The sequence below is a fragment of the Bubalus bubalis genome, chromosome 4 (genome assembly GCF_019923935.1).
Source record: "Bubalus bubalis isolate 160015118507 breed Murrah chromosome 4, NDDB_SH_1, whole genome shotgun sequence".
Taxonomy (NCBI): Eukaryota; Metazoa; Chordata; class Mammalia; order Artiodactyla; family Bovidae; genus Bubalus; species Bubalus bubalis.
The window spans coordinates 113,900,463-113,916,245 of NC_059160.1; the positions used below are offsets into that span (position 1 = coordinate 113,900,463).

Here is a 15,783-nt window from a genome sequence, read left to right on the forward strand (position 1 = left end):
CTGACCCAGGGACTGAACTTGCATCTCCTGTGTCTCCTGCACCGTGGGCAGATTCTTTTCCCTCTGAGCCATCCAGGGAGCCCGGGACATATTCACACCTCAGTAAATTACACTTTCTTGTCATCATTGCACCTAACATGTTTTGCAGCTTCAAACACCCCTTTTTAAGAGGCACAGGCATTAGCCCTTAAGCACCTGGCAGTTGTAAGTGTCTTGTCCTAGGGATCAGGATTGTCTTGGATAAGAAGCAATACAGTCTTATGTGAACTTGGGATGGCAGTGAGGAAGGCTGCAGTTACCTGGCATTTCCTGCCCAGTGGGCTTCACAGAGTCTTCTTGCTCCCTACTCACTATTACACATCTAACCAGGCTCTGTTGCCTTTGCCTGTGTGTTCCTCTAGGACTCACTTTCATTGCAAGAAAGGTTAAGGTGTGACCAAAGCATAGGGTGTGCATGCAAATTTAGTCACTCAGTAGTGTCCAACTCTTTTGCAGTCCCACAGACTGTAGCCCACGAGGCTTGTCCGTCCACGGAATTTTCCAAACAAAAATACTGGAGTGGGTTGCCATTTCCTCCTCCAGGGGATCTTTCCAACTCAGGAATTGAACCCATGTCGCCAGCAGCTCCTGCATTGGCAGGCGGATTCTTTACCACTGAGCCACCTGGGAAGCCCAAAACAGGACACTGAACCGAAACTGCCAATATCAACATCGATGAACTTTTAATTTTTTAAAAAAGAAAGCATCCTGAAGATTCTTCTTATCTTATAGAATCGTCACGATAAGAGTTAATGCTATTGCACACTGTTTCACACTTGTAAAGCTCTGCCAAGAAATCTCTTCAAGTGTGCAATTTAAATCCCATTTTATTCCGATGCACACAATATTTTAATTCAAAGGAACTGCTTCTTAAGAAAGAACCATCACTTTTCAAACTATTCATAATTTACATTTGAAGAATGTATTTTAAAATATTCTGGCAGAAACTAACACAACATCACAAAGCAATTATAATCCAATAAAAAAATGCTGATGATAAAAGCTATGGCTGCCTCAATATAAAGGATCTCTTTCCATCTCTCATGTGGAAAAATACACATGAACAATTTTCATTTGTGTGGTTGAAATTTCATATGCTAATATAGGCAGGAGAATTAATTAATTCAAGAAAAGTCTTTGGTACACCTGCATAATCAGCTAACAATCTTTAGAGAACATTTATCTTATTAATATGTGAACATTTTTCAGACTTTGGTTCAACCAATGACAAATACATACACACATACTTTTCCTAGCATCAAGTCATGTTATAGTAGGGTTCTATCTAAAGCATCATGGCATTTTCCTTACATGGATATTGCAACCATTATAGAACTGAATGACCATTGTGAACCTGCGTGATGGGCTACATAAGCAGAGTGGGCCTCTCTTGATAAGTGCCAATGAAGTACAGAAATGTTAGAGCTGTTAGACGCCTAGGACATTATTTGGCCCAGAATACCATTTACAATCCAACTAAGGCTTAGAGAACTAACCTGACTTATAACACTCACACTGTTTCTAAAGGTAGAATCCAAGAGATTGTTAATAATAAAACCTTTCAGTTTGAATAAACAAATCAATTAGTAACTTACAAAAAGAATTAGACATATACTATATGGTATCTAATCAAGGCCTACCGTCTTGAAAATTTAAGGAAAATATTTGAGTTCAGCAATAACCATCTGAAATGTATTAGAAATATTTTATAGTAAATGTTTATGTTTATATTAGATGCCATGAATGGTTTTCAGTTCAGTTCAGCTCAGTCGCTCAGTTGTGTCCTACTCTTTGCGACCCCATGGACTGCAGCACACCAGGCTTCCCTGCCAATCACCAACTCCGGGAGCTTACTCAAACTCATGTCCATTGAGTTTGTGAGAGCATCCAACCATCTCATCCTCCGTTGTTCCCTTCTCCTCCTGCCTTCAATCTTTCCCAGCATCAGAGTCTTTTCAAACGAGTCAGTTCTTTGCATTAGGTGGCCAAAGTATTGGAGTTTCAGCTTCAGCATCAGTCCTTCCAATGAATATTCAGGACTGATTTCCTTTAGAAGGGACTTGGGTCTCCTTTCAGTCCAAGGGACTCTCAAGAGTTTTCTCCAACACCACAGTTCAAAAGCATCAATTCTTCAGCGCTCAGCTTTCTTCATAGTCCAACTCTAGCATCCATAGGTGACTACTGGAAAAACCATAGCTTTGACTAGACGAACCTTTGTTGGCAAAGTAATGTCTCTGCTTTTTAATATGCTGTTTAGGTTGGTCATAACTTTCCTTCCAAGGAGTAAGCGTCTTTTAATTTCATGGCTGCAATCACCATCTGCAGTGATTTTGGAGCCCAAAAAATAAAATCAGCCACTGTTTCCACTATTTCCCCATCTATTTGCCATGAAGTGATGAGACTGGATGCCATGATCTTAGTTTTCTGAATGTTGAGTTTTAAGCCAACTTTTTCACTTTCCAGAGAAGGCAATGGCACCCCACTCCAGTACTCTTGCCTGGAAAATCCCATGGATGGAGGAGCCTGGTAGGCTGCAGTCCATGGGGTCGCTAAGAGTCAGACACGACTGAGCGACTTCACTTTCACTTTTCACTTTCATGCATTGGAGAAGGAAATGGCAACCCACTCCAGTGTTCTTGCCTGGAGAATCCCAGGGATGGGGGAACCTGATGGGCTGCCGTCTATGGGGTCGCACAGAGTCGGACACGACTGAAGTGACTTAGCATTTTCACTTTCCACTTTCACTTTCATCAAGAGGCTAGTTAGTTCTTCTTTGCTTTCTGCCATAAATGTGGTGTCATCTGTATATCTGAGGTTATAGATATTTTTCCCAGCAATCTTGATTCCAGCTTGTGCTTCCTCCAGCCCAGCATTTCTCATGATGTACTCTGCATATAAGTTAAATAAGCAGGGTGACAATATACAGCCTTGACGTACTCCTTTCCTGATTTGGGACCAGTCTGTTGTTCCATGTCCAGTTCTAACTGCTACTTCTTGACCTGCATACCGATTTCTCAGGAGGCAGGTCAGGTGGTCTGGTATTCCCATCTCTTTCAGAATTTTCCAGTTTGTTGTGATCCACACAGTCAAAGACTTTGGCATAGTCAATAAAGCAGAAGTAGATGTTTTACTGGAACTCTCTTGCTTTTTCAATGATCCAGCAGATGTTGGCAATTTGATCTCTGGTTCCTCTGCCTTTTCTAAATCCAGCTGGAACATCTGGAAGTTCATGGTTCATGTACTGTTGAAGCCTGGCTTGGAGAAAACATTTCTAGTTAGAAAGAAGGCATTACTATTTAACACTAAGCTTCCGTAAGCATTTCTGTGGACAAGACCTTATGCATCATGCTTGTCTCTGCCATTAAATGAAAAGCATTTGAAAGGCCTGACTTATCTCCCCTAGTGAGTACCTTCTGTTAATAGCATTTGTTCAGTAGATGCTTCTTGAATTGAAATAAATTGTCACTATTATGGTGCATCCAAACACCAAAGATGAATCCTATCTTTTATATACCCTTTCAGACTCATTAATGTTTATCCAATAAATACTTTGCATACAGGATAGCCAATGTTAAGTTTTTTAAAACAATAGCTTTGCACAAATGGGTTTCAAAATACTTGAGGGAAAAGTACATGATGAAAACATTCATCTTTTCCAGAACTTTATTGACTACTTAAAATATCAGTATGGCATTTTTCTTGAATAGCAACTGATTTAGAAATATACTCATTGGCACTCTCATTAGTCATTTAACTGTGATCTTGAAGGTACATTGACAATCTCAGTTGAAGAAGAATGCTTTAATTCTTTATTAAGTTATAGCAGGTTGAGAGGGGAAAATAACTAAATGAAAGGCAAGGAAGAGTGTTATAAGTCAAATGAGTCATTGAAGACAGATGATCAGCTGGCAGGGATATGGTCTACTTAAGGATGCAGAGGCTGGAGTCTGAGTGTCGTGGAGGAGGGTCTGGTAGGAATCAGCCGGAAGGAAGAGCGTGAGCAAAGGCACAGAGACGCAGATGTAAGGGTCAGTGTGTGCTTCTCTTTGTTCTGGAAAGCCAAGTACTGTTTGGAGGCCCAGCTGTTTTTCCTTTTATTTTCTTCATTTGGAGGATAATTGCTGTACACCGTTGTGTTGGTTTCTGCCATATATCAATGTGAATCAGTCATACATCCTGCGTACATGCTATGTTGATTCAGTCGTGTCCGACTCTTTGCGACCCTATGGACGGTAGCCCACCAGTCTCCTCTGTCCATGGGATTCTCCAGGCCAGAATACTGGAGTGGATTGCCATGCCCTCTTCCAGAGGGTCCTCCCGACCCAGGGATTGAACCTGAGTCTCTTATGTCTCCTGCATTGGCAGGTGGGTTCTTTACCACTAGTGCCATCTGGGAAGCCAAGTATAGTATATCCTACCTCTTGAGTCTCCCTCCCACCACCACCCCCAACCCACCCTTCCAGGTCGTCACAGAGCCCCAGGCTGACCTCCCTGTGCGATATAGCAGCTTCCCACATGGTAGTGTATACAATTCAGTGCTGCCGTACCGGTTCTGATCAGTGGCTTCTGGCTGTTTGCTGTGCTCCTGTGCTTCTTGGCACCTTGCCTTAATTCCTCAAGTCACTTTAGAACTAAGGTCTTGCTTGGCTCTTGCCAGCCCCACTCCCACCCGCAAACATCTGAACTCCTCCCACTGTACCCCAAAACATGCTCACCAGCTAACTGACTTTCCCAAGTCATGTTAATATCCACCATACTGGCTTGCTGTGAAAATAAAGCCAGTGATGCCTGTAAGCTGGCCAGCACGATGCTTGACGAATGTCACTTCCGTTCCCCTCTGAGCGATGTCCGCTAGCTGGGGTACCTCTGCAGCTTTGTTTACTGCCGCCTTCCCCCTCCACACACACCCAGACCTGTGGCATGCTTTCTTGACATACCAGCCGTTTCCTGTCAGCCTTCTCTACTCCCTGTGGTCTGCTGCCCGCGCGGGAAGTGGACTCTGCTTTCTGGTCCCATCTCTCCAGTGGGAGGCTCTCACCTCCCAGGGCTGGCCCCTCCCAGGCTGCAACTCCCTGAGGACTTGTCCTGAAACTGGATACTAGGAACTGTGAAGTCCAGAAAAGGGAAAGCTCGGGGAAACAGCTATTTTCTAATGTTGGAAGACCTGACACATAAATGAGGAATTAGGCCAGTTTCTAAACACTTTATGCTCTTTGGTGGTCCAGTGAAGCTTATGAATGCTTTCTTAGAACAGTATTTTTAAATGCACAAACCATAACATATAGGATTACAAAGAAGCCAATTATATTGAAATACAACCAACAAAACAAGCTTGTGATGCAGCAAAGTGTATGATGTTTTATTAGCATATATGCCCTCCTGCCGTGTGTTTCTTGCTGTTTCACCTCCGTCTGAGGGGCACAGCAAAGAAGACTAGAAAAGAGTGCAAAAAGGTAAAATTTTCAAATAATAAAATGACAGAACAAGACTTTTGGGGAATTCATCCCTGTCAGTTTGACTCACAACCAACTTGTTCTGACTCTGTTGCCCGCTTCTTTTAATCATTAATATTATTTTATTTTTAAGCTCTGAGGACTTTTTCTTCATGGTTGGACACTTTCACCTCCATCTGAGGGGCAGAGCAAGGAAGACAAGAAAAGAATGCAAAAATGTAAAATTTTCAAATAATAAAATGACAGAACAGGATTTTGGGGGAATTCATCCCTGTAGTTTGACTCAGAACCCACTTCTGATGCTGTTGCCCACTTCTTTTAATCATTAATATTATTATATTTTTAAGCTCTGAGGACTTTTTCTTCATGGTTGGACACTGGCAATGCACTCCGGGGAAGAAATAAGAACCACCCACTCTCAGGGGAGCTTTGTAGACTGTCACTTTGATTCCTGCTAAGCTGGGTTTCTCTGTCCTCTGGCAGACAACAGAGTGATGATTCACAAACTGAGATTTATGACTTGCTATGTTCAAAAAAAAACAAGCAAAAAATATTCATTTCTGTCATTTCTCTCAGGAGCTCATCTGAGTCACGCCCATGTCTCTCTTGGTATTTAAAAGACTATAGTTTTCTATGTCTGTGGGTCTGTTTCTGTTTTGTAAACAGATTCATTTGTATTATTTTTTAGATTACACATATAAGTGAATTCATATGATATTTGTCTTTCTCTGTCTGGCTTACTTAACTTAGTATGATAATCTCTAGGTCCATCCAGATTGCTTCAAATGGCATTATTCCATTCTTTTCTTATGACTGAATTATAGGGAAAGGAGGGTGGGGGAGGGATAAATTGGGAGTATGGGATTAACAGAGACACATTACTGTATATAAAATAGATAAGCAACAAGGATTTACTGTATAGCACAGGGATCTATGCCTACAAAGGTCCATATAGTCAAAGCTATGCTTTTTCCAGTAGTCATGTACCAGTGTGAGAGTTGGACCCTAAAGAAGGCTGGGTGCAGAGGAATTGATGCTTTTGAACTGTGGTGCTGGAGAAGACTCTTGAGAGTCCCTTGGACTGCAAGTAGATCCAACCAGTCAATCCTAAAGGAAATCAACCCTGAATATTCATTGGAAGAACTGATGCTGAAGCTGAAGTTCCAGTACTTCGGCCACCTGATGCGAAGAGCCGACTCATTGGGAAAGATCCTGATCTGTAAAAGATTGAAGGCAAAAGGAGAAGAGGCCGGCAGAAGATGAGATGGTTAGATAGCACCACTGACTCAGTGGACATGAATTTGAGCAAACTCCAGGAAATAATGGATAGGGAAGCCTGATATGCTGCAGTCCATGGGGTCAAAAGAGTCAGACATGACTTAGCAACTAAACAGCAACAATAGGGATCTATATCCAACATTTTGTTATACCCTATAATGGAAAGCAATCTGAAAATATATAATAAATATCCATACATCTGGGCTTCCCAGATGGTGCTAGTGGTAAAGAACCCACCTTCAGTGCAGGAGACTGGGTTCTATCCCCTGGAAAAGGACATGGAAACCCATTCCAGTATTCTTGCTGAGAAAATCCCATGGACAGAGGAGGCTGGTGGGCTATAGTCCACAGGGTCGCAAAGAGTGGGATACAACTGAAGGAACTTAGCACAGCGCGTCTATATAAATGAATCACTTTGCTGTAGATGTGAAACTAACACAATAATGTGAATCATCTGTACTTCAATTTTTAAAAAGACTATATTTTTTAGTAACCATACAGCAACCTTCATACGTGGATATAGACTGATAGACATAATGAATCGGATTTGGCCAAGATAATTGCATCAAATACTTACTGAGCCTACTGCTTGCCAGGCAGTATGTTAAACATTTTATTCTCTTGTTTTGTTTAACAAAAACTCTGTGAGGTATTAATATCTCTGGTCCCCATTTGATATGAATGAGCAAACTAAACAGAGGGATTGAACAATTTACCAAAGAGCGTTGGAATTGGAAGTCAATCCATGTCTGTTAGATTTCAGAGCTCAAGTTCTCTGTTTTCAATTACTAGGGAACTTTGTCGGTAATAAGCCAGGCAGGCCACTGGCAAATACTGCTGAAATACTTGGCTTATAGCTCTGCATTGAAGCCTTCTATCCATCTATAAAAATGTGCCCTAAAGCTACTTTTTTTTTTTTAAGCTCTCCATGTCTTGAATTCCTTTCAGAAAATGCTGTTAATATTCCCTTAGCACCCTCCATGTGCTGGTTAGTGCAAGAAAAGTTATTTTTATCAAGAAAAAAAGTCTTTCCTGGGGGTTGGTTTCGTAAATGCAGTCACATCTGCTGCATTTGCGAGTCTGGCTGAAGCCACTGGGGTGATGGGCTGAACTGGGACTCTGTCTTGGTGACACCTAAGACACCCCCTGCAGTACACATCCACATGGCCTCCTGAGAGGAGGAAGACCACGGGCTGGGTCACTGCGGCGGGGAGAGGGGGGAATTGGCATCCTAGTAACCTGACTCAGATTGCTCACCGTTTAAGAAAAGTGGCATTCACCATGGACAATATTCTCCTTAAGGACCCTCCTTCTAGAAAAATCCTTTTAGTGCCTCCAGCTGTTTCTTGATCTTCTGCTCAGGACTTCACGATTCAAAAATAACGATTTATGGAGCTGCCAGAAGTTACTCAGATAATTTTTACTAGTTCAAGTCAAACACTTGCTCCCTTTTGTTTAAGATGCCTGGGGCTGCTTTGCCAAAGAATATTTTCATCAGTAAACACTGGGCTTTGCCTAATAGCCAAATAGGAGTCAGAAGTCCAGAAAATGTATAGGATACTTGTAGTAATTATTACAGTAAGAAACATTTTGTGGGAATTTATTCTTTAAGAGAAATATAGACTATAAACACTGGAATCTGCTAGAAGACAAAGGGGAAATCTTAGGGTGGTTGAATTGGAGGATTTTTGTGTTTTTATATTTCACTGCATCATTTTGACTTCAGTTTGCAAAGCCTTAGAGGTCTTTAGATAAACGCAAAGGAGAAGAAAGCCTTTTTTGTGAGCCAGGGAAGCATTTTGGTATTTGTTCTGATTTAATTTCTTACTTTTAGAAACTGAAAGATATTTTTTAAAACAAGAAGTACTAATGGCTAATAGTCAAAAAGTGTTCTATCTAATTTTTTCAAAATTTGTGAGAGGTAAGCTTTGATTTTCCATCTGTGATTTAAAAACAAGAGAAGGAGAGAGAGCATCAATTGTTGTAGTGGTGTGGTTTCCTATTCCACAGATGAGTTTAAATCTTTCTGGCAAATTATTCAGCAAACTGTTTAAAATTCTTAAAAAAGGTTATTTCCTCATATATTCTTTTTTCTTAATTTATTTTTTTAATTGAAGGATAATGACAATATCGTGTTGGTTCCTGCCATATATCAACATGGACCTCATACATTTTTAATCCAGTAAATATAGCTTCTAAAAATCCAACCTAAGAAAACAGTTGCAGATGGAATTGAAGATTTACTTACAAATGCACCACTCACAGCCATGTCGAGAGAGCAGGATTCCCCGCAGCTCATGCTCCTGGTCTGCTATGAGCTGCAGTGGTTACACCCACCTTGTGTCATAATTTGAAGAACATTTTAGACATGGAGTTAAAAAAAACCTTAGGATCAGGGCTTTGCTCTGACGCCTTTGTCAACTAGCTGACTCTAGAAATTACTTTTTTAGTCTGTTATTTAACATTTTCATCTGCATCATAAAATATTTTAAGATCACCAGATTGTATTGATTCCTAGCTCTACTCTATAGTAGTTAAATGAACTTGAGTAAATCCCAGTGCCTCAATTTTTCCATCCGTGAAATGGCGATGGTAATCGTTCTTCTTATCTAGAGTTGTTTTGAGGACTCAAGTTGGTGCTAGTGGTAAAGAATCCACATGCCAATACAGGAGACACAGGTTTGATCCCTGGGTCAGGAAGATTCCCTGGAGAAGGGAATGGCAACCCACTTCAGTATACTTGCCTGGAGAATTCCATGGACAGAGGAGCCTGGTGGGCTACAGACCGTGAGGTCACAAAGAGCTGGACATGTGCATGCACGCACACAAAAATGAGTTATTTGTGAAGGTGGCTTGTCAGGGCTTGGCATTCATCAAGCCCTGTGTTAAATGAATCTGCACAATGAAAGTAACGGCCTCTGTTTCACTGAAGTGATGGAAGGATTACATGGGAAGACATTCGTGAAAGTATCCTATCAACTACCACACCCTACAGAGGCATTATGCGATTACTAAGGAGATAGTCGGGAGTAATGTCAGTCTGAAAACTGTATGGAAGGAAGTCTTTGACTTGCTAGAAATCATGTGTTGGAGAGGTAATTGACTTAGCAGACCAGAGAAAATTGAAATTTAATTCTGGTCAGACAGAAACTAGTCTAGAGTGGAGCTGGTGGCAGAAGCAGCACCACCAAGGGAAAGTGAGACTGGCGGGTTGTCAGCCGTGCTGACTGTCAGAGGGGTTCTCCTGACACAAGCTGTGTGGGATGCATGCGAAACAGATTAGATTTCTATTTACGGCCATAATGATGTGATTAGCTAAGGTTAGTTACGTTATTAGTAACAAAGAGTAATTACTATAACACAGGTAATAGAACTGTATTTGAGACACGAGAATTGGAAAAGCATGTATGTGTGAATGGGGAAGGGAGGGTGAGGAGACAGGATTAAACCCTTACCTTTCATAATAGGAGGTTGAGCCATGGAAGTATGAGTCAGATAGGACTTCCCTGGTGGTCCAGTGGTTAAGAATCCGCCTGCCCATGCAGGGGATATGGGTTGGATTCCTGGTCTGAGAAGATTCTACGTGCTGTGGGGCAACTAAGCCCATTCACTGCAATTACTGAGCCTGTGCTCCACAAGAGAAGCCACCTCAATGACAGGCCCTTGCACCCCAGCTAGGGAGGAGCCCCTCTCACCCCAACTAGAGAAAAGCCTGTGTGCAGCAGTGAAGACCCAGCACAGCCAAATACACAAAAATTTAAACAAAAAGAGTCAGACAGATGAAGACTGAAATACCACCTTCTCTTCTGAGAGACAAGATTTGGGTCCAAGAAGTTTGTGGGGAAGTGTTTCTAGCAAGTAAAGTAAGGATGTGGGGGAAAGAAAGAGAGAAAGGAAAAGAGCCAGTAAAGAAATGGTGTCAATTCCCTTGGGGAACCTTCTAAGCAACCATGTGGAACCCATCTTTGAATTATCCCATCAGAGAACAGGAAGGCTTGTCCCACTAGCTGAAGATGGTGCCGACCTCTCTGCACTTTTGCTTCTGGTGATTCAACTAAGAGTGCCCACAGAGAAGTGAAGAGATGCAGAAGTCGTCGCTACAGGATGGGAGTTGTTACCACAGCCGCAGCAGGTGAGCTCAGAGTGGCAGGGGCTTGGGGGAAGGGGCATTAACAGATTCTGTCACACAGAAGGTGGAGTGAAGCTTGGAGGGTGGATGTCCCAATATTTCAACCATGAGTTCGGCGGACTTAGCTCCTCCATCACTGGCCTCAAGCACTGGCAGGCTCTGGCCAATACATTCACAGATAGGGAAGCAGAGCTGCATACGCCGTGCCTTAGGTGTAGGCGCACCCAGGAGGAAGAGGACGGGGCTCTGGTGGGCCTGCTCACTAGCCAGGCGTGGCACTTCTCCCTGGGGAGGACGTGAGGCAGGAGAGACGGCAGGGGAGGTGAACAGAGTCTTCCATGTGGAGACAGAAGCCCAGGAAATGGAGGGCCCCAACAGAAACCAGTGTATAAAAGCTAGTAAGGAAAGAAAGAAAGAAAGGAAATTGTATTCTCTTATTATTTCAGAGTATCAAGGTATTAGTTCAGTTGTTCAATCATGTCCCACCCTTTGCGACTCCATGGACCGCGGCACACCAGGCCTCCCTGTCCATCACCAACTCCCGGAGTTCACCCAGACTCATGTCCATTGAGTCGGTGATGCCATCCAACCATCTCATCCTCTGTCGTCCCCTTCTCCTCCTGCCCTCAATCTTTCCCAGCATCAGGGTCTTTTCAAATGAGTCAGTTCTTTGCATCAGGTGGCCAAAGTATTGGAGTTTTAGCTTCGGCATCTGTCCTTCCAATGAATATTCAGGACTGATTTCCTTTAGGAGGGACTGATTGGATCTCTTTGCAGTCCAAGGGACTCTCAAGAGTCTTCTCCAACACCACAGTTCAAAAGCATCAGTTCTTCAGTGCTCAGTTTTCTCTCTCACATCCATACATGACCACTGGAAAAACCATAGCCTTGACTAGACGGACCTTTGTTGACAAAGTAATCTCTCTGTTTTTCAATATGCTATCTAGGTTGGTCATAACTTTCCTTCCAAGGAGTAAGCGTCTTTTAATTTCATGGCTGCAATCACCATCTGCAGTGATTTTGGAGCCCCCTTTTAAAGTCAGTCACTGTTTCCACTGTTTCCCCATCTATTGGCCATGAAGTGATGGGACCGGATGCCATGATCTTAGTTTTCTGAATGTTGAGTTTTAAGCCAGATTTTTCACTCTCCTCTGTCACTTTCATCAAGAGGCTCTTTAGTTTCTCTTCACTTTCTGCCGTAAGGGTATGTACTGGATAAAATCAGTTATCTGTTGGGAAATGGTAATCAGGACAAGAGAGAGTAGATGAGACAAGGGACTGCTGTTTTTCATATAGGTTTAATCATACTCTTGGACTATTTCATCTGCATACTGAGTCATAATTGCCTACTTACTCATCCATTTCTCCCAGTGGACATTAATTTGAAAAAACTATATGGCAGATCCATCAAATTAAAGGTCAGGGGGAGTTTTTAAAATAGGCATGACAGAATAATCCTCATGTTAAAAAGTTCTATGCAAATATTTTTTACTATTATAAGAAAGAAAATACAAATACATACTAAAAATACTTTAAAAAATAAAGAAAAGATGAGGTACAATCACTAATATGTTGGTTCCATGTATTATGCATGAGTCACTTCAGTCTTGTTGGGCTCTTTTAGACACTTTGGACTGTAGCCCGCCAGGCTCCTCTACCCATGGGATTTCCCAGGCAAGAATACTGGAGTGGGTTGCCTTTTCCTTTTACAGGGGATCTTCCCAACCCAGGGATCGAACTTGAATCTCTCAAGTCTCCTGCATTGGCAGATGGGTTCTTTACCACTAGCACCATCTGGGAAGCCCCTACTTATTATGCACATAAGTATTTGAAATTATTTCAGTAATTAGTTCTAAGAAGCAACAATGAAAATAAATTTAAGAGCATGAGTAAACCATGCTAGTCCAAACACCTCTGCTTGATTGAAATGTCTGGGCCTGTTGGGATATAAATGATACAAGTTAGGTACTTAATGCAAAATGCAGGAAAACTCTGGACTTGGAGTTAGAAAGCTAGATTGGAGTTCTGGCTCTCCCACCCACCAACTAGATAATGTTGGTTAAGTTCTTCAACAACACTGAAATTTGGTTTCCCCCTGCAGAAAGGGGGAAATAACTGCCTTCACAGGATTATTGTTGAGATGAAGTAAAATAATATGTGAGATCACTGTAACAACTATATGGATATGTATATATGAACAGGCATGTATTTTTAAATCCTTCTTTAAACATTAGGTTTTAAAACAAAAAAAAAGCTAACTATAGATGACCTATTTAAGATTATAATGGGATATTTTAAATGTTTTTAGAAAGTATATTTTAACACAAAGTACAGTTGTAGATAAATATTACCATCCCTAGGTGCTGGCTAGTACCCTAGCATACTTGTAACAATTGTGTTTTTTAGCTTACAATGTAAAAAGTCTGATTCTAAAAATAACACGTGTGTGTTACCCACTTCAGTCATGTCCTACTCTTTGTGACCACATGGACCGTAGCCTGCCAGGCTCCTTCCTCTGTCCATGGGATTCTCCCGGCAAGAGTACTGGAGTGGGTTGCCATTCATTTCTCCAGGGGATCTTCCCGACCCAGGGATTGAACCTGGGTCTCCTGCATTAGAGGCAGATTCTTTACTATCTGAGCCACCAGGTAAACCCTATAAAAGTAACACGTGACTATTAATATTGTGATCCACACAGTCAAAGGCTTTGGCATAGTCAAGAAAGCAGAAATAGATGTTTTTCTGGAACTCTCTTGCTTTTTCCATGATGCAGCAGATGTTGGCAATTTGATCTCTGGTTCCTCTGCCTTTTCTAAAACCAGCTTGAACATCAGCAAGTTCACGGTTCACGTATTGCTGAAGCCTGGCTTGGAGAATTTTGAGCACTACTTTACTAGCGTGTGAGATGAGTGCAATTGTGTGGTAGTTTGAGCATTCTTTGGCTTTGCCTTTCTTTGGCATTGGAATGAAAACTGACCTTTTCCAGTCCTGTGGCCACTGCTGAGTTTTCCAAATTTGCTGGCATATTGAGTGAGGCACTTTCACAGCATTATCTTTCAGGATTTGGAATAGCTCAACTGGAATTCCATCACCTCCACTACCTTTGTTCATAGTGATGCTTTCTAAGGCCCACTTGACTTCACATTCCAGGATGTCTGGCTCTAGGTGAGTGATCACACCATTGTGATTATCTGGGTCGTGAAGATCTTATTTGTACAGTTCTTCTGTGTATTCTTGCCATCTCTTCTTAATATCTTCTGCTTCTGTTAGGTCCATACCATTTCTGTCCTTTATCGAGCTCATCTTTGCATGAAATGTTCCTTTGGTATCTCTGATCTTCTTGAAGAGATCTCTAGTCTTTCCCATTCTGATGTTTTCCTCTATTTCTTTGCATTGATTGCTGAAGAAGGCTTTCTTATCTCTTCTTGCTATTCTTTGGAACTCTGCATTCAGATGTTTATATATTTCCTTTTCTCTTTTGCTTTTCGCTTCTCTTCTTTTCACAGCTATTTGTAAGGCCTCCCCAGACAGCCATTTTGCTTTTTTGCATTTCTTTTCTATGGGAATGGTCTTGATCCCTGTCTCCTGTACAATGTCACGAATCTCATTCCATAGTTCATCAGGCACACTATCTATCAGATCTAGGCCCTTAAATCTATTTCTCACTTCCACTGTATAATCATAAGGAATTTGATTTAGGTCATACCTGAATGGTCTAGTAGTTTTCCCTACTTTCTTCAATTTAAGTCTGAATTTGGCAATAAGGAGTTCATGGTCTGAGCCACAGTCAGCTCCTGGTCTTGTTTTTGCTGACTGTATAGAGCTTCTCCATCTTTGGCTGCAAAGAATATAATCAATCTGATTTCCATGAAATTAAAACACGCTTACTCCTTGGAAGGAAAGTTAGGACCAACCTAGATAGCATATTCAAAAGCAGAGACATTACTTTGCCAACAAAGGTTCATCTAGTCAAGGCTATGGTTTTTCCTGTGGTCATGTATGGATGTGAGAGTTGGACTGTGAAGAAGGCTGAGTGCTGAAGAATTGATGCTTTTGAACTGTGGTGTTGGAGAAGACTCTTGAGAGTCCCTTGGACCGCAAGGAGATCCAACCAGTCCATTCTGAAGGAGATCAGCCCTGGGATTTCTTTGGAAGGAATGATGCTAAAGCTGAAACTCCAGTACTTTGGCCACCTCATGTGAAGAGTTGACTCATTGGAAAAGACTCTGATGCTGGGAGGGATTGGGGGCAGGAGGAGAAGGGGACGACAGAGGATGAGATGGCTGGATGGCATCGATGACTCGATGGACGTGAGTCTGGGTGAACTCCGGGAGTTGGTGATGGACAGGGAGGCCTGGCGTGCTGTGATTCATGGGGTCGCAAAGAGTCGGACACGACTGAGCAACTGATCTGATCTGATCTGATCAAATATATCTTTCAAAAAATAACTCTCAAAGTCCACAAAACATTCCACTAAGCAGCTGCACAGTAATTTAACATCTTATTCCCCTGGAGTAGGAAATGGCAACCCACTCCAGTATTCTTGCCTGGAAAATAGCATGGAGAAAGGAGCCTGGTGAGCTACAGTCCATGGGATTGCAAAGAGTCGGACAGAACTGAGCACACACGTGCGCATGCACACACACACACACACACAGGTTGTTTCCACCTTTGCAGTGTTATAATTAACCTGGGGTAAAAATGCTCCTGCACAGATTGTTGCACCCTGAGTCATAACTGCCTATGTACGCATCCATTTCCCCCAGTGGATAATAAACATTGTGAGAGACTATTCCTTTTTTGCCACTGTTCCTTAGTTCCTAGTATTTCCCCTGGCACGTGGTATCTACATATGTAAACATGTGTTATGGAAATAAACAAAGG

General features: G+C 42.0%; 1 long non-coding RNA gene across 1 annotated transcript in view; it reads left to right on the forward strand.

The window, feature by feature from the left end:
• LOC123333358 overlaps window positions 1-11,466 on the forward strand; it is a 93,076-nt gene extending 81,610 nt beyond the window's left edge. The window contains exon 3 of the long non-coding RNA XR_006550694.2: window positions 10,753-11,466. This is a non-coding gene — a long non-coding RNA (uncharacterized LOC123333358). The remainder of the gene's footprint in view (window positions 1-10,752) is intronic.
• Window positions 11,467-15,783: the final 4,317 nt, after the last annotated feature.